Source organism: Eucalyptus grandis, chromosome 9 (assembly GCF_016545825.1).
Source record: "Eucalyptus grandis isolate ANBG69807.140 chromosome 9, ASM1654582v1, whole genome shotgun sequence".
NCBI classification, from domain to species: Eukaryota; Viridiplantae; Streptophyta; class Magnoliopsida; order Myrtales; family Myrtaceae; genus Eucalyptus; species Eucalyptus grandis.
This window is the reverse complement of record NC_052620.1, coordinates 19,999,556-20,007,144: the sequence shown is the minus strand read 5'-3', so window position 1 is coordinate 20,007,144 and position 7,589 is coordinate 19,999,556. Positions and strand designations below refer to the sequence as shown.

At 40.1% G+C, this 7,589-nt stretch overlaps 1 pseudogene; it reads right to left on the bottom strand.

Annotated features, from left to right (window-relative positions):
* Positions 1-2,748: 2,748 nt before the first annotated feature.
* On the bottom strand, positions 2,749-4,978 carry LOC104418531 (annotated as a pseudogene).
* Positions 4,979-7,589: the final 2,611 nt, after the last annotated feature.

Genomic DNA, 7,589 nt, shown 5'->3' with positions numbered 1-7,589 from the left:
TTGATGTTGATGAGTGATTGGCGATTCAAGGAACACAGATGGTGAAATTATTTTAAAAGAAGTTAATAACAGCACATAATAGATTCAACACAAATTATTATTCTTTAATTTGTAGGGGTGGTCCGTACGAGCTACTCTGCCTAATTGATGATATTGATTTAAAAGTAATCAATAAAGATCAATGATACATATGAAGCTCTTTTTGAATTTAGGAAAATGTGATCCTTCTAAAAGCCATTTTCCGTAATGATAATATTGTCCTAGGTGTTTAGCTAAAACTTGAAAGTGTACTAGAAGTTATTTTTTATCATTCAATATGAAAAATTCGATTTGACTTTTCTCCATATAGTCCTTTTAATAAATTTTTATTTTTATTTTTTAAAATCGAATTTTATTTATTTTATTTTTTATTTTTTCTACTTTATTTATTTATTTATTTATTATTTTTCTTTACCACATTCTTCTTCTTTGGTCAGTTGTTGGTCACAACAACAACCAGCGACTGGCCAAAGATGAGCTCGAGCTTGAGCTCATTGCTTGGCAAACTAGTGAGCCTCGGCGAGCCAAAAGCTTGCGCTCATCAGGCTCACGAAGCACGCCGGATTTGGCTAGCGGCAAACTCAAGGCCTCAAGCCTCACTAGACTGATGAGCCAAAGGCTCGAGCTTGCCGAGGCCAACAACCTCGAGGCTCGCTTGTGGCCAGTCATCGGCGAGCAATGGCCAAGAAAGAAAGAAAAATCAAAAAAGAAAGAAAGGAAAAAAAAAAAAAAAAAGAAATGGGGCTAGCAAAAGTATGAGATAAGAGAAAATAAGTGAAGAAAATGTTTTCCCCTACTTGAAAAGTGAAAAATCTTTTCTCCTATTTTAGAAGATTTTTTTTTTTCATTGATAGAAAATATTTTCCTTAACCAGTTTATTTTTCATGAAACGAAAATCGAAAAATCTAGAAAATGATTTCCATGAAACAAACGGATCATTGATGCTGGAAAAATCTCCTCGTCCAATTTCCTTATAAAGCAGCAATTCAATGATTAAAATGCAAGAATGGCAAAGGCAGAGAAACACAGAAAAATTCTTCATCAAAAATAGTTGCTGTTTGCGACAAAGAGCTCTTGAGTTGGTATTTAATCACTATCAAGCTCACAGAAACTGTGCAGTCTGAACTCCCCAAGAAATCAACCTCCAATGCATCCACAGAATTAATAGATCACCACCACCACCACCACCACCAAACAGCCGCAGGACCACCCGGTTCACAATCTACAATGAAAACCATTTGAGGCTCTCCGTATCGTGGTCAAGAACAACTTGAGCGAAAACGTCTCCAATGATGAGCTGAGGTCGCCTGAGTCTGAATGGGTCATCTCCTTCGGATCCTCCACCATCTCAAGGATGGTGAGGACAAGGCCTACATCACCCCGATTGTCTCCCTCGGCCAATACCACCACAGTAAGAAGTGCCTTTGCTAGAAGGACCAGCATAAGTGGTGCTACCCCCACCACATCCTCAGGCGCACTGGTCGTGAGATAAGCCTCTATCTAGACTCAGTGAAGGAGTCAAGGAAAGAGCTTGCGCTTGCTATGAGGGGGACGATATCCACTGAGCAGCAACGAGCTCTTGGAGATGATGATTCTTGACGGGCGCTTTGTGATTGAGCAATTCCAAGGAGTCGCCAAGGGGTTCAAGGGACTTGGCTATCCTCACATTGACCTTGTCTTCTCAATGCAGGAATCATATGCACATGATTGAGTGGGACATGATCATGCTCGAGAGTCAGATCCCGCTTTTCATACTTGACCAGCTGCTCAGCCTCCAGCTTGGCAACCCCAACCAGAAGAGGCTCTTGGCTAAGTTGGCACTCCGGTTCTTCAATCCTCTAATGCCGATGGACGAGCCTTTGACCAAGCTTTAGTCGCAACAGGCTGGAGTCTCTCAGCTATGCTGGCCCCTTTGACCCGTTATCAGACTAGAGCGAGCTCCATTGCCTCGAAGAGTTTTGGCAGAGCCTCCTCCACTTGGGCTGAAGCCAGAGCCAAGGGCGTTGATCAAAGCGACGGTCACACTCCAACCGGGTCACCAATAAGAGGCGGCAGCAGCTCATTTACTATGAGACGGAGCTTCGGTATGCTGTGATCAAATTCAGAAAGAGGAAGATGGACAGGTTCTAGGACATTTGGTTCAAGGACAAGATCTAGGACATTTGGTTCAAGGACAAGATCCTCCAGATCCCATGGCTTCTGATCCACAATGGGACGAGGTCACTCTGCCTCAACTTGATAGCCTTTGAGCATTCTCACTTCGATTGCAGCAATGACATCACCTCATACGTAATCTTCATGGACAACTCGATCAACTTCCCCGAGGACGTTGATCAAATAGATTTGTTCTCCCAATTCCTAAAAGCCTTGTGCCATTAGAACAAACCTCAAAGCCTCCTAACAACTCCACAAGCATCTTTAAAGCAGCTTTCTAGTAACCCCTCCCATCTTAAATAAGAGCAAATCATGGCTGACGGTATATGTACTGCGAACCCATGAAAGGCAAGCAAGAGAGGGACACTGAGCTGGCCAAGGCTGACACTTTTATTGTCTACTCGAAAGCAAAAACAATCTTGACTTCCAGCAGAAGGTCATCATCTAAAATCATGAGGATTTCGTAGCTAATTCATGTTCCAACAGTACATCCTCTCATAAATTGAATGGGCAAGGGAGAATTAATAAAGGACAAGAGGAGATAAACACAAAATAGGTCATCAAAAGGGAACTAAGAACTTCAGCTATATTAAAATGACAGCAGTTTAGAGGAAAAAAAAGATGCCATGTCTAAAGAACAAATTGGGACTACCCCTTATTAAAGCTAAGACAGAAAAATTACAATTAATACACTCCTCTCGAGAAGTTTCCATGATGGTTTTTGTAGGCTTTCTAAAAGATCTTTAAGATAGGTGGAGTATCAGGCAACATGCCAAAATAGTTTCTGATCCAATCTTTTGCTGTGAGAAAGCTCCATCAGCTGGCATGACACCAGGGACAAGACAAGCCTACTCGAGAACTATATATAGATCATACTTGAAATATCTAATCCCTCGGAAGACTCGCACTCTCAGTTGAAGATGCTCCCTTTCCATCATAGCGCTGATAAAAAAGAAAGTAGAGTCAAAAGGCAAAATTAGTATACAAAGCAAAAAATTGGAGAAGCAGACATGCAGAGGAAAAAAGAAAAGAAAAAAAGGTTCAGCATACCCATTTGCCGAAAGAAATTGGGACATATTTGTACTTGACCATAAGCATTACCTGTCTCCTCATTGTAAGTGTAAGCAACATGACCCAGTCGAAAGGAGTACTGGCCAGAAGACAGGTACATCAACCACGCTGAAGAACATCATTACGAAAGCAATCTCAAATGCCCATGTGATTTGTAACCTTCCATTGCGAGACAAGAAGAACATGTTCATTAAGTAACCATCCAATCTAAGCAGGAAGTCATTTTTTTTTTATATCCAAAAGCTCTCATAGGAACCAATGTAATCAGTGGATTGAAATTCGAATCTTCAAAAGCATATGCATTTGACCCTTTTGTATGACAATCTCGATTTAGTGCGAGACCTTGATTGGTTTTGAATCAATTAGATGACAAGAATATTGTCAGTCAAAGATTGTTTAAGAAAAAGGCTATACATCTGAAAGGACGTAAAAGAAGTAAACATATCATCACTGGGAGAGTCTGAGCTTCTCAATTCACTGCCATTAACTTTAAGTTATCAGTTTCAATCGCCCCGCATGAAGAAACTCACGCGTCTACGTGTAAATGGAAAGAAAGATTATATACAGTTTTAGATCAAGAATGCTTTTACAGTAAAATCATATCAAAAAGGCATTTTTACATCACGTAAAATCAGTCTCAAGTCAAGAACAAGCGACTGTTTTGTGATAACAAAATGCAAACATGAAACCGAGACAACATGATGCTTCCACACCATTCAACTTCTTCAGTTTCTAGATTTTGAATCTAGTCATGAGACCTCAGGCGCCTCCTTTTCACCCCAGGCCCAGCTAAAAGCATCACATTCTTAACACTTAATCGGTCTCTCACAAATTCCAAATTATTCCACGTCCTCCAAGAAATCCAAGTTGAAGGCTAAAATCATCATGCCAATTGAATCCTTCCACTTGAAGTCAGAGAATCCAGAAATCTTTCTCCTCCAAAATGAAGCAGATCAATTCCACCAAATCCAATCAATAGCAAATCGGAATGACGAATACCAAAGTGCCCCCTAAATCAACTCTCACTGAGAAAAACTAGGATCAGTCCTCAATTGAAAAGCATGACACAACACTTCCTAAACATTAAAAACACAAAATTTTACCAATTTCTCACAAATTCAATCTATACCGTCTGCCTCCCAAGTTATCCAGACTTGAAGGCACAAATCGTCAACTACAACGAGTCTTTCCACCCTCAAAATACCTCTAACTCAGAATACCGGGAACACAAATTCGATCTTTCACCCCAGAAATGACGCAGATCAAATCCACCAAATCCAATTGATAGCCAAATGCAATTACCAATCGAAAATAATAATGCGAACCGATCCCAACCGTAAACCTACCAACACCTGAACTTGGGGAGGCGGCGGACGAAGGGCTTGAACTCGTCGGAGCCTCGGGTGGGAAGGGACGAGCCGCCGCCTTCGGCGAGTTCCTAGAGCTCCGGGTCGAGCTGAGGGGAGAGGAAGCCGATGAGCGGGTTCAGCATGTAGATGCCCAGCGCGGGCGTCACGATGTAGAACGCCTTCGTGAAGCAAGCCCCGGACGAGGTACGCGCACGCCACCGCCAGCGTCGCAACACGTGCAGCACCGGCATGTCCAGCAGGTGCTGGTACCGCTGTGAGATGGCGGACGTCCACCGCGACGCGGCGGAGGCGGCGATGGGTGTCAGTGGCGACCGGAATGATTAATTGATGGGCTCGGGCCGGGCCCTTAGAGATCGGGCCTAATTTTTTGCCCACGCTTGCCCAATATAAAAGAATAGTTTTGCGTACAGAATACTCGGGTCGGGCTTTATAACTAATTAGCCTTTTTCAATTAATCCAGAAGTGCCTTTAGAGTACACGTGGCTTAGTTTGGGCTTGGGCGAGCCCATGGGCCACGAGCCTCATAATTAAGTCTAGTGGCAATTTTTAGATAATTCACTATAAAATCCATATTGCAACACACGCCAGATTTGGGAAAATCGGAACGAGCTATCGCACCTCCTTTATTTACAAAGCTTAAATGCTATCTTGTCGCTTGTCGACATCCTTCAACCATGACTTGGAAGAATTGTGACACCGAAGGGTTACGATCAGCTTCTATTTTCCTCTCGTTCAAATTTTTAATTTTCTTCATTTTTAAATTTGTTTGCATAACACCGAAGGGTTACGATCAGCTTCTATTTTCCTCTGTTCAAATTTTTAATTTTCTTCATTTTAAAATTTGTTTGCATATATATATATATATATATATATATATATATATATATATATATATATCGATTTCACCATCGATAGCCGTTATAATTAATTGAGGGTGATTTTTAAATCAACTTTAAAAATCAAGATGAAACCTTGAGGAGTTGATCTACAAAAATCACGGCTCACCTTGATCTTCCCAAGGAGTGATAGTTACAAACTGAAATATGAAAATTTTATCTTATTTGGAGGATAATTTTTGTAAAATACACCGAAAGGAAGAAAAAGGAAATAAATTGAAAAGAGGAGAAAAAAAAAAAAAGAAAAAGGAAAAGTTTGGAGGGGATTCCCTTTCCGCTCCAGCAGTGGCGCCAGAAAATGGGTTATATGATTATATCACTCTTTGAATCAACTCCATTCCTGCCTCTTCAGCGCCCACGCTCTTCCTCCAAAGCTCGTCAATCGACCGTTTCTTTATGTCCATCCGGCGTTGTCATCGTCTCTTCCCGAGCGTGTATTGCCTAACAGAAATGCAGGCCCACCACCTGCCGCCGTCGTGGATTGCGCCAGTGAGTTCTATAACTAGAAGACGTCTATTTTCGCAAATTGTGTGATGCGCAGCTGATTGGCCTTGCGTCGGCTATAATTGGAAAATCCCTTCAACGGTCTGAATTTTACATAAGCATCAAACCTTTATAAATTCTGAAACTGAATTGTTGGAAAAAGAGATTACATATTGGAGGAAAAACACGTAGCACTATTTGTTATGACCAGAAAATAATCATTTCAAGAAAGCAATAACAAAATTTAATAGTGACCAAACCAATGTATAATCTTTACAAATAAAGGTGTTGAATTACAATCCAAATGCAGACTTACTTGATTAAAATAAAATCCCAATTGCTAGGTAGTCAATCAGAGTCTCGAAGTTGACAATAAACTTGTATATTGATGTCTTGGTGGTCGATCAACAACTATGAATCGATAACTTCTCCAAATAATCGGCAATTTCAATACAAGAGATGGAGTACGACTAACTAGATCTCCTTAAGGTAATTAGTTCCTCACAAACTATGCATCCCAAAATGCAACATCTTGAACTCATTTGTATTAGCACTATATGGACAAGAATCTGTTGAACACTTTTTGAAACTAGCACAGTTAGAGGATTATTTCAGAAGAGAAAACTCAAGAGACTCTAAGAGTACTTGAGCATTATTTCTTTTTTGTGATTTTGAAATAAGGAGACATGTCTATATATAGACGAGGGAAACGATATCAAAAAACTGAAAAAGAAAAAGAAGAAGAAGAAGATCTCAAGAGTCATGTCGGTTATGCTCACATTAGTTGAGTCATTAACCATAAATAAGAATAATATTAATTTCAAAAAATGCGACATAACAAAAAGTGTTAGTTAAGGGGACACCTCACTAATGTTGAGCATTAAAAAATTACAACAATTATTATAACAATCCCCACATTAATGGCTCAATAGGACAGTTTTTACTCGAAGAATTTCACGTGCATGGGAAATAAAACTGCACCAAGATAAATAGCTTTTTCTTTGAACATTCTTTAGTGAAAGCCTATCGAACTTACTTAACTGGTCGATAGACTAAGCCTTGAATCACCAATTGTTGGTGTAAGCCCAAATAATAAACCTCACACATGGTACTTGCAAATCAAGATTGTTCTCAGTTATGTTCATTCTTTCAGCCTTGACCCTCTTAAGATTCATGTGTACTTTAGAAAATCTAGTATTTAGAGATTTTCATATAGTTGACCAGCTCTACTCATATAAGTTCATTCCTATGAAAGGTATCTTATCATACCTCACTAGGATGTTGAACTCCAAGTTATATGAATCATTAAACGCATAGCGTACTCTTAAAACTCTGTAGATAGCATTATTGCATCATGGGAATAGGAGACGGTGCTCATACTAGGATTTCCAAAATTTGCGTTGTCCAATTGATCTAGTTCGTGGGATCTCCAATTGCATTATTTTGCACCAGCTTAGATACTTTATACGTACAAGAACTGTCGTGACTAATACATAAGAGTTGGTGTTGACTGCTGTGCCCTGTCCAGAGCAATTAAAGATAGAGTTTTGCAATGAGGATCCCTGAAATTTGTGTA